The sequence below is a fragment of the Gouania willdenowi genome, chromosome 8 (assembly GCF_900634775.1).
Source record: "Gouania willdenowi chromosome 8, fGouWil2.1, whole genome shotgun sequence".
Lineage (NCBI taxonomy): Eukaryota > Metazoa > Chordata > Actinopteri > Blenniiformes > Gobiesocidae > Gouania > Gouania willdenowi.
In genome coordinates, this window is record NC_041051.1 from 22,203,649 (window position 1) to 22,215,934 (window position 12,286).

Below are 12,286 nucleotides of genomic sequence, written 5' to 3' on the forward strand. Positions count from 1 at the left end.
GTGCATGTTTCCGTCTGATGCTCTCGCCCATCGGGACACCAAATAATGGTGAATGTGCCCGCAGGGACGTTTCACAGGAGAAGTAGTGGGCAATGCCAGTGCCAAGTCACAGAGACTAGACGAATAAATCAGAACTGAGGAGTAACGAGAGGGCGGCGCGTATAAGCCTGTGCCATCAATCAGGAAGGCACCTTATGGGGAATGCCCATTAATGTGCCATGCTGCCAGTCTGAGGCACGTACGTACTCACCAAGGCGGAGACGGGCGATGGCGCCATTAGATGACGCCTCCATTTTGGATGCCTCCATTTCACTATATCTATGGCTTTGGTAGACTTCCAAACATACTGATTTGACTGATACTTGTTTTCGTCCATTTTTGTCTTTTTTTTGTTTTCCAAATGATACTTTAATATTCTTCAGTTGTGTGTTTTTTTATGTTTACGAGGTCAAGTTTAGCCATTGGTGGTAGGAAAGGAAGCAGATGTTTGTACCTCATGAAATAAAAAGGAGAGGAGGAGGGGAGGGTTGTTTTGAATATAGTGAATAGTACTTGAGCTTCTATGGGTGTGTGTGAGGGTATGTGTTGGGTATTTTATTTTACGTTATATCATTTATTTATTTTATTTATATGTAATTATTTATTTAATTATTTATTTCTTCCTCTATCTTAATGGTCTTAAGCCTTGGCCACAGTCTGTGGGGACGTATGGGAGGGTGTAAGGAGGGATGTGATGATTGGTACAGGAACAATGGCGACTCAACGTGATTGACCACCTGGATATTAAAACAATGTGCTTTTACCCAGTATGTACGGAACTATTAGCTGTTTCCAGTACCTATGGTGTAAACTATAGAAAAATAAAAATAAAAAATGTGTCACAAAATAAAGTAATAAATAAAAAGCACCAAAGATGCTTATTTTAAAACTAGGTCGAAGATGATAAGTTAGGTAGGAAAGGATAAATTGGGTGAAGGACAAGATTAACTAGATTTAAAGTATTCAATCCTATTCATCTGGGAAGCCTTTAGATGAATATAAGACAAGGTAGTATTAACAAGATTGTGTTTGATTGCTTTGTTATGCTGCTTTTGTAATTCCAGGAGGTTCATTTTGCCTTCTTTGTTGAAATAATATGTTACGGTTTCATTAATCCAGACAATTTTTTTCAGGAAATTCGCTCTGAAATGTACTTTGATCTGAACATTTCAGGAGATTAAAGTAAAAGTTGTCTGAATAAATGAAACCTTAACATATTATGCTGCTTTTGTGTTTAGAAAAACAAATTTAAAATGCTCAACTGTATAAATACAGCTGGATCGAAGGCTTAAAATTTAATTATCATTCATCAATAAATTATATCAGTGACAAATGTTTCATCAGATATGAATGGGAATTTACAGAAATAATAAAGTATAAGAGAATAATCGGCCTCAGAAGTGCTTCATTCATATATTCAGTCACTTGTTTTTGTTTTATTGCATTTATCTGTAAACATTATCTGCAGATATTCATTGTACAGCAGGATTTGTTAATAAATGTTCTCAACCATACAGTATGTGTGCGCACCACGACATGATTATGTTTAGTTTAACTTACATTTTTTATGGAGGATTAACAGCTGTCTTGCGGTCAACTATTTCAAATTAAAAAAAAAAAAAAACTTGTGTAATGCAACATGTGCAGCGTGTAAATAGTGCTGTCTTCATCACATCTCTTCTTTGTCTTTGACTAAATTTAATGTCTTCTATTTATTTTATGACTACATCTTTATTTATGTGATATCTGGAGAATTGATTGACTTTCACCCAGCGCTGATGTATGCTTTACTGCTGCAACAGCATGCTTTATGGGTACCATAACACCATCTCCATTTCTTCTCACTTTATAGTTTTCTTGCAAAACCGCAGTAAGGCGCACTCATTGATGGTGGCTGCTGCTCAGTAACAGTTAGGGTTCAGAACTCTGTGGCTATTGTTACAGTCTTGAGGAAACCAAAACAAAGCATTGTTGTTATTTTTTGACTTGTGTTAGTTGTGTAATTATAATGTAATGTAGGGCTGAATTCCTTTTTAAACAGAATATTATAGTTTTGCACCTCAGTTTTTCTATGCAGGCTTGCATGTTCTCTCTAGATTCCTCCTACAGGCAAAACATTTTTGACTGATGATTAACCTTTGATTTGTTTTGTTGCAACACAATACATTTTTTCTTAAAAATGTTCACATTTGATTGAAGATTGAATATATTTAATTATTCTATTTTATTTCAGGGACAGTGCATATTAATAAACAATACATAAAATATGGCAGAATTAGCGAAATGGCTATTTTTCACCTGTAGTCCCATGCCAGATGTTATAGGCAACCTAAAAGCAGGAACAATAAAAATCCACCGATACGATCTCAATCTACAACATTTCTCATATGGCATTATAGGTGCAACAAACTAACATTTTTGGCTCACGTATAGTGTTAAAAATTACATTTTCAATGCTTATCATACTTTATCATTATTGTGAATAGAGATAAGTAGATTTAAAGCTGCAGACATATCTTTAATTTTCATATTAATGTGAGTCATTCAATGACCAAATTGTTTAAAAGGCCAGAATTGTCCAGCAGATCCGGTTTTTGGCACCCCAGTGTGAGTGGTTTCATTATATAGTAAGTTGGTTTTACTTGGTATAGGTTGTGCAATGTCACGTTTACGTATTAATTCTTCTGTATTCTATTTGCATCATCATTTTGATGCATGCATTGGTGCAATTGTGTTAAATGCACATGTGCACATGCACGCTTGACACACACACGTGAGTGTGTGTGCATTTTTTTGTTGTTGGAAGATATTGAAACATTGACATCAATTCTCAACCCGAGTTAAAGTTTATAACTGGTTCACACAATTAAAAATCAACAGAAGGCAACACTTAAAGAATTTATAAGTCTCTGATCAATGTAGAGCAGAAAGGCAAAAACTTTCTTATTCGGTTTCCAAAATGGGGTACGCAAATTGTCATTGGTGATACGTGAATACAATATTGTAAACTAGAATATAAATCGACCAGCAGTCAGGAGCCGCCATGCATTGCCTCAAATTATACATTGGCCTCTGTAAGACTATACCTCTCGTACGGTGGTTCCCAAAGTTTTCACATTCCCGTACCCATACAGACATTGAACCTGAAGCCATGTACCCCTTATTCCTGCACACTTAAAAACATAATAATGTAATGTGATATACAATGTAGCCCAGTGATTCCAAAACTTTTTCTGTCCAAGGTACACCAAAGGACAAGTAAAAATCTGAAGGCACACCTATTGTGCAAAAATAGCCTTTATAACACGTGTTATCACTCATATCATGTACAATATCTGTAAATGTGCATAATTATTTACTAATGCCAAATAAAATGTGACAAAGACAACTTCATGAAATATTCATTCACGATATATAAAAACAAAAAAGGTATAGAGTTTGCCTTTGTATTTTGAAATGAGTGCATTCAAAGAAGTAAATGAAAAAATATATTTTTGTGTAGTTGTATATTGCAATATTTATGGTTGTCACAAAATCCCACGGCACACCCAGACTTGCCTCACGGCACCGTTTGGGACCCACTGATGTAGCCATAGAGTAAAAATCTGGCCCTTAGACCTTAGATTGGTCGGCTATGATGTGATGCATTTGATTGTTGTCCGATCATTTCATTTTTTTTAAGTATTTCAATGTCCGTTGATGGTTGGGTGTAGAAATGTAACAAATTACTTTACTACTTTTAAAACGTACTTAAGTACAAGTAAAATTACTGATTTAGAAATATACTCAAAAAAGTACAAGTACCCCTAAAAGCAACTCAATCACAGTAACGTGGGTGGTACAGGGCTTCAGGACAAGCTAAATGTCAGAAGGTGTACGAGACTGTGAAAAGTTTGGGAACGACTGTTATAGACATTAGGAACTGATACAGACGTTGAAAGCAGAGCCTCACGATCCTTCTGACTTGTTGAATTTCAAGAAAAGGAGGTGTGGCAGAGGCAGTTACCAGGAAGTGGAAGCTGATGATCTACAGTTGCATCCCTGACTTTGTCTTTAACAGTCACTTCCACTTGAGCCAAAGACACGTCGCCCTCTGTGTGGTGCTGAATTCTGCACACCAAAGACTTTTCTGCTGCCGAAGGTCCCCTACTGTCTCATTTCCAATTCAATTCGAAAGCTTCTCGAGCGAGGCCACATTATTGTCTCGGATGTCGATGAGATAGTTGATGCTGCCGCTTTAAAGGGCAGGGAGGGGGCTGCTGCGAAAGCACTCAGCGGAGGAGGGTGGAGGTGGTGGAGGTGTGGGGTTGATGGGCCCTGCAGGACCATTTGTGCTGAAGCTCATTTGCGCAGCGACACTTAATTGGCTACAACAATTAATTAATGTGTTGGAAAGTTGGCACAAAAAGTTCATTTAAGAGGGTTTTAATAAGCAATTAGAGGAAAAGCAGCGAAGAGGGAGGATTTACTGGAGAGGAAAGAGAGGAGGCAAAGATGGAGCGAGCGTCTGGACACTGGTGTGCTACTGCCACACTTTGTCTCCATCACTGACCCTTCAGGTTTGAAGAGCCGATGACAGATCACACATCACCGTGATGGAATGATCCTTCCTAATAAAGCTCTTCTGTGATGGACTTCAAACCCACGATGATACTGGGCACACACCAGCCCTGCATGGTGACCTCTGACCTCTCTGTGCAGCCTCCACCTCTCGTCCCAATGCCTATAGTGTAAAATATTGCATTACTAATGAGCAGAGCAGGTTGCAATCCTGGGAAAGATGTCCTTGGAAGATGAATGCATTTTCAGCAGAATAATTAAGTTAATTAACAAATTCACATGCATATTCATCAGCCTATTAATGTCTGCTCCACGCTGCTTGATGAGCAGTGCAATAATAACCCTTACATTTGCATATTAGCGTTCGCGCTCACACCCTTCTTCTCCAAATAATTGAAAAAAAAAAAAAAAAAAGAGGAAGCGGCACAGAGTGCAAGAAACTTAAAAGACAAACAAGTCACTACCTTACGCTACATCTTTCAGGCTCACTATAGGAGTGTACCTTTAACATGAGATGAGTAGTGTGCGTGTGTGACACTCTGCTCGCAGCTTTCTTTCATAACTCCCACTATGCCACTCTCTGCTTCCTCTCCCTGCACGGTTTCTCCTTCCTGTTTGCGTCCCCATCTTGTTATTTATTCATCCATATCAGACTTCAGTTATTAATCTCTTGCTTTTGAAGTGGAGCTTGTCTGCCTGTCAGGGTTTGTGTGTTATCCTGGAGATATTGAATGAATGTTGCGTGTGTGCGTGCACCGCCGCATTATGGATCAAAAACAAACAAACAAATGTTGGGAACGCTCATGTTAACCCTCTTGCTTCTTCCATTTTTGCTCATGCGTGTGTTTCCCTTCATTTCAGATTTGTATTCCAAGTTGCAGGGATGCAGCCTCTGTGTGTATCACAACGCCGCCACTGTTGAAGTGTGTGTGCGTGTGTGTGTGTGTGTGTTTGTTTATCTCTTTTGGGTTGGACTTGTACTGTATCATTGATGGCCCTCGTATGTGTTTGTGGGTTCCATTTCCAATATTTCACATGACAGTGACGTGATGGAGAACCGCTTGTGTTGGGGCGACTGGGTGGGTTTCTTTGATTGCCAGTTTTAAGAAGGGAGGGGGGTGGGAGGGGGGTTACACTGCTTGATTTTTGAAACTGAGAGAGTGTGTGTGTGTGTGTGTGTGTGTGTGTGTGTGTGTGTGTGTGCTGCCAGCTTGTCTTCAGACAGCAGCAGTTTGGGGAGCAAGAATTAAAAGTAGGGAGAGGTGCCAAGTGAGTCCCTGGAGACGGATAAAGGGGACAGAAAGAAAGGAAAGAGAAAATGAAAGGATTTTACACACAAACTAAGAAGACAAACACACGCACAAATCAAAGAATGGCAAATGCACTCTAATTATATTGCACCATTATCGGCTATTATAGTTGTCAAAAGTGCTTAATACTGTTGGTTACTTTGAAGCAAACACACTAATGGTGACAAAGCAGCACACAATTGCATGGAAGTGAAACAAAAAAAAATCACCGGTAAAGGAAGATCAACTCTTACTTGCATGTTTTGTTAGCGATAACTCCTGAAATAAACTGTGGTTCTTTAGAATAACCACAGTTATTCTCCTTACTGCAAAACAAGTTGCTTGTTTAAGCATCTTGACCAGCCGTTTTGGCTAAAAATGTCCTCGCTTTAAGGACAAAGAAAACAAACACCCTTAGGGAGGAAGACAGATCTCTCACCTTCTTGTCTCCCTGTCCACTGCGCCTGGTGAGGTGACACCCTGTGTGTAGTGTGATGCTGCACCTCCCACTGCCCGTATCACACCTCTGCTCCCTGCTGGGCTTGCTCCGTCATGGGTCATGGCACCCAGCTGGCCTCTCCACCTCCTCCTCCTCCTCTTCCTCCTCCTCCTCTTCCTCCTCCACTGGCAGCGAAGAGGCCGCATTTACCATGAGTTCATCAAACTTGTTCACACAAAGTTATTTTCTGGCAAGTCTCTTAATTTGTTTGTTGTTTATATGTTGATTCTTTAAAGAGTGACTAAACCCTAAAACAAAATGTCATTGGGTTTGAAGTAGTGTTGTTGATTGATTCTTGTCCAGCTCTTGACATTAGTCAAAGTATTTTAATCTGGCCTGTTTTGTTGTAAAAATGTGAGAGTGACTGCCCTCTATGGGTTGAAACCTGTATATTACAATCAATCAGAATTAAATCTTTATTTGTCATTGCACAAGTTACAGAGCAACAAAGCAATGCAATTTACTTTCAGTTTCATCCCGTCCAAAAAAAAACATGTAAAGACAAGCACATATAACACATGTAACATGGGAGGACAGGAGCGGGAGAACTGTGGGTCGCAACAAGGGCGGTGCCCTCTCCCAGGAGGAGAGTTGAGGGGAAAAGGCAGGCTTTAAACTGGGTTCCCTATTGGTAAGGACAGTATAAAACTAGGAAAAAACCTCCTCAGCGTGCATGCACCAAAACAAAACAACACACAATTCATTACAACAGCACATTAGCACCAGGGGGCTGGGTCTTTAGGATGGGTAGTTACGGCGCTTTGCCTCCTGCTGCCTTCTGTGGGGAAGGAGGAGGGGTTGGGGCTGGAGGAGACGGTGAAAAAAATGGGTTGTGTGTGAGAATGTAGGAGTGATCGGTGTTATTTATTTATTTTATTTATTTTATTTATTTTATTTATTTTATTTATTTTATTTATTCAGTTTATCTCCGACATGGTTACATTCACTTTTTTTACATTTTTTTTTTGTTTTTTTTTTTGGACATGCCGAAAAAGGAGACGAGAGAAGCATTTTGCTTATCTGGGTCCCGTCCCCTGTTTTGTACATCAAAAATTTACATGGGTTTACATGTCTCTCTGGTCAAACATTCTTAGGTTGTTCTGAACTGTCCTTTTTTGTGTAGGATTTATTCTCATCTGTAGTCAGTGTTGTCTTTTTTTTTTTTTTTATTCCTCCTCCTCTCTATCGTTGTTTGTGTTGACCTTGTTCCCTGTCAGACCTTGTTTGCATTCCTCCTGTTCAGGAAAAGTTCATCTTTTTTTTCATGCAAATGTGTGCCTGTTTTCTGAGACTCTGCTGCAGACTCTCAGTTTGTCTCCAATACCAATGAACTGGGACCTCTCGAGTTGGTTAGTCAAGACGAAGATCTCAGGTGTTCATGGTAAAGTGAGGGAAAGGTCAGAGCGTCGAATCAACATACTGTCCATGGAAGAGTGTGGAGAAAAAACAGACCTTGACAACAGGCTGTTCATCTCAGGGGGCCAAATGAAGATAAAGATAGGTTGTTTTCAGACGGGCAAGTCACAACATTGACTACCAGCCCTATTGTTCCTGGTCATTATTATCCAATAATGTGGCCTCACGAACTCTCCACTCCTCCCTGAAAGTTCACCACGGTGGATTCCATCCAATAACGCTGCCAACGCAATTTGAACTTTGCAATAAATCAGGAAAATGCCAGTTCCAATTAGCAGAACCCATCATGACCAGTGACGTGCAGTCAGGGTTGGCAAGGTAGGCAGTGCCTACCCAAGGGTGAATTGATATTTTGATAATTTGTTTTAATTATAATATAATTACAAATTATTTATTTTTCAATTTCTGATAGCCTACAGTACCAATAAGTTTTTAAGTGTCAGCATTTTGTGCTTTTCATAGCCCAAATCGCTAAACATTGCTATTTCCTAACCGCTGTAAGGCAGGAGGAGGCCACACCCCTTCTCAAAGGCACGTTGCTGCTCTGCCTCTGTTCCCATAGCGTGTTTTTAATGTGTTTACGCATGCGCACTCAGTTCCCCAAGATGAAAACCATTTACGCCCAAAGGCAGCGTAGAGAGTTGCGTTTGGAACCGCGCTATGCTAAATGCTATACGTAAGTTCACAGTGCATTAGTGAATTCATATCATGTGACCGTTGCTGCTACGTTCTCTAGCTAGTGGGCGGGATAACACTACAGTCAGGATGACAGCGCTAGAGATAATGGAGAAACTTTTTTTTGAGGAAAAACGACAGCTTTTAAAAGATGGGAGACCAACACCTGAGCTACCAGACCTTCAGCAAAGGTAAGGTCAGAAAATTGTGCATATTTTCTACAGTGAATGGAACAGAAGGAAGGATTGGCTTTGTGGATACGCCTCATGAGGGTGTTCCGAGTTGTTGTTGTTGTTGTTGTTATTTTCTGTGAATTGTAAATTGAGCTATACAAATAAAGTTGAATTGAATTGAATTAACACTTGCCAGCAGAAACATATGAAATTGTCATTGGTGTTGACATTGGTGGTCTCGATTTGGAACGCCCTGCCTACCCAACCCTAGTGCTCACGGCACGTCACTGATCATGACCCACCAGTGTTAGCCACACCCCCTCCTATAAAAACTAGCAGTGTCACTGTGGACTCTACAATCTGTGGTGAATAGGTTGGATTGAGAGATTTGGGAATAGAGAGGTATAGTGAGTACTGAGTAGGTAGTTAGCGTAGCATGGATTGTTCTTTGGATATTACATAGTATATACTGGATGTGTCCTAACTGCTCCAGAAGCCCCACCCATAATTAAGGCATTTTTTTTACATTTCCAGCCATAGGGTTTAGTTACACTTTAAACAAAGTGTATCATTTGAAACTCACACATTTTAGATTAACTATATGTAATAACATCCCAATGTATGAAATAAAATAAAATAGCGGAACGTTCATTCATTCATTCATATATTCACTTATTTATTAAACAGGGGTTTTCTATATCTTAAGAAAGATTATTTTTAAAGTAGTCTCACCCTTTTACATACACATTTTGCTATAATCCTTGGCAGAAGATTTTAAACCATTCACTTGAAATACAAAAACAGAGACTATTCATGCCAGTGTAAATTAAAACCAAATTATGTAATCGGCATGACATTTCCCCCCCAAAAAATCCTAACTTTGTATGAACTTTGCATAATATCAAGCTAGAGCAGTCTACACAGCCCAGTTTTACAATGTAGATGTACGTTTAAGAGAATATCAGCATGTCTACTGTGACATATTTCTTTATTTTTTAATGTCTGTGAACTATTTTCTCTTTGGTAGGCCCTGACACTCTGTTGCTTGTTACATCTAGTTACATGCCGGTTTCCAACACACACGCACACACACGCACACACACACACACACACACACACACACACACACACACACACACACACACACACACACGCACACACGCGCACGCACACGCACACATCTTCCCAGCCGCCCAAGAAGGCTCCCAAAATCTCTGTACACACTCTTGCTTCTAGGAGCCACCTGCGTGTGGGCTGAGTCTGCTAAAAAAGTTACTTGTGACTATAACTAGAATAAACCACATTGAAATAGTACAAATCTTGTCATCTGTCCTCGAGCTGTTCAATCAAAAGAACTGGGAAGAAAGTAGAGAAAAACTTTACTCTACATTTTCTAGCAGCAGACCTTTGGACATTGACTATATCTTCTGCAGTTCTCATACATTGTGACCTACTGTGTCGTTTTAAATGGGAGCTTGAAATTTCTTCCAAGCCTTAAAAACGTGAACGTGAAGGATCAGGATCAATGATTCAGATAACTGCCAGTATCTGGGAAAGATTATATTTGGCACTTGGTGGAGGTTTGCGCTCTTTGAGATCTCTTGTCATAGCCTAACTTTTAGTGAATTTTCCACCCAGTTTCTAGAGCTGGGAGAGACTTTGAAATAAATAATGCTACAAAGATAAGCGATAAAAAAGTCCAGTTAATGTCACTGATGGATGGACTTGTATGTGTTTGTGCATGTTGTTTGTGGAGCCTGTGTTATATGTTACAGATTTTAGTTCCAGATATTTATAATGCTAGAATCTAGAACATTCGAGTTGATTTATGTACTGTTGTTTATTTGGGAATATTAAACATTAAACATAAGTCAAACTAATATTAGAATGTCTCTTTTTCCCCTGAGTTTGAAAACCCTGAAATGTTAAAGACATGCACATAGAAGTGGCTTATTTTGGTCGCAAAGGAATGTTGAGACATATTTCTGAAGTGGAAAGTTATTTTAGTTTTTGATTTTAATACAAGAGGGGAAAGATAAAGTGTCATTTTGATGAAATCCAAACAATTTACAATGAGGTACGCCGTTGTTTCCCAAGTTTAGGACTTTGGTTTTATGTGCAGGATAGAGGTTCAACAAAATTTTTCTATGGCTTCACACTAAACTCCTTAGACCTGTGTTTTACTGAGTGAAAACATGAATTCCTATATGAGCCTCAGCTCATATGAGTGTTGATTTGACACCATGTAACTAATGCTCAGCTGCATCCTCTTCCCTACCCAAGTCTCCAGGTCTGTGTCCGGCCAGGCAGGCCAGTGGCTGGAGAGGGGATGGAAAAATTGAGATTTAGAGCATTAGTTGGTGTCAGGAGTGAATTAGAGGCCAGATCTGTTTTCTAATCACAGCACAAGCACCGTGTTAGAGGAATTAGGGCGACAGCTGCTGCAAGCGTTTTTATTCCTCTCTCTCTCTCTCTCTCTCTCTCTCTCAGCCAGAGACAGGCAGACCCCACCTCAGGGACCACCTTTTTACCACTGCCACCTGTCAACACCGGAGTGTGTATATGTGTGTGTGCATGCGCATGCATGCTACCATCCCCTACTTGACATGCACACTCACATACATACATGTGAGCTCACATTTCGTACCATGCAAACCTGCACACATGCTTGCACACAGACACACAAACACCGTCTGCTACACTGACCTCCCTCCATATCTGATATTAATGACAGTGCAGGTTCTGTGCATGTGCAACCGTTTCTGGTGTGTTTATGTTTTCCGACAAGTGTGAAAGGCCCTCATGAGGTATGAGATTTACATTGGGTGGTTTGGTAGGCGGACTTGCATATGTATGTTTACTATGAATTCAAGCAAAGGCCCACCTGTTACAACAGCAAACTGGATTTGCTTAGCACATCAGGTATATGAGCAGAAAGATGACAGTCATACATTGAGAAATGTGGTCAGCTGAGCAAAAATGGAAAACAACTGATTGTAAGCACATAGACGTACTTACTTACTTAAGCTGATGACATTTCCATTGCACTCTGTCCTGAGCTGCATGCTGGATGCCTGTCTGATTGGTTCCTTGCAGTCAATGATTTATGGATTCAAGTTTTATTTATTTTTTTTGTCATTCATGCACATAAGGACATGTACATCTTGCCTCCAAGTGTTGTGAGGTTGACTCTTCTATCTATCTATCTGTCTATCTATCTATCTATCTATCTATCTATCTATCTATCTATCTATCTATCTATCTATCTATCTATCTATCTATCTATCTATCTTTCTATCTATCTATCTATCTATCTATCTATCTATCTATCTATCTATCTATCTATCTATCTATCTATCTATCTATCTATCTATCTATCTATCTGTCTGTCTGTCTGTCTGTCTGTCTGTCTGTCTGTCTGTCTATCTATCTATCTATCTATCTATCTATCTATCTATCTATCTATCTATCTATCTATCTATCTATCTATCTATCTATCTATCTATCTATCTATCTATCTATCTATCTATCTATCTATCTATCTATCTATCTATCTCTATGCTCCATAGTTTTTTTTTGTCTAACAACCTTACATTTATGTATTTTCTATTCCATCCATTTTCAGACCCGCTTGT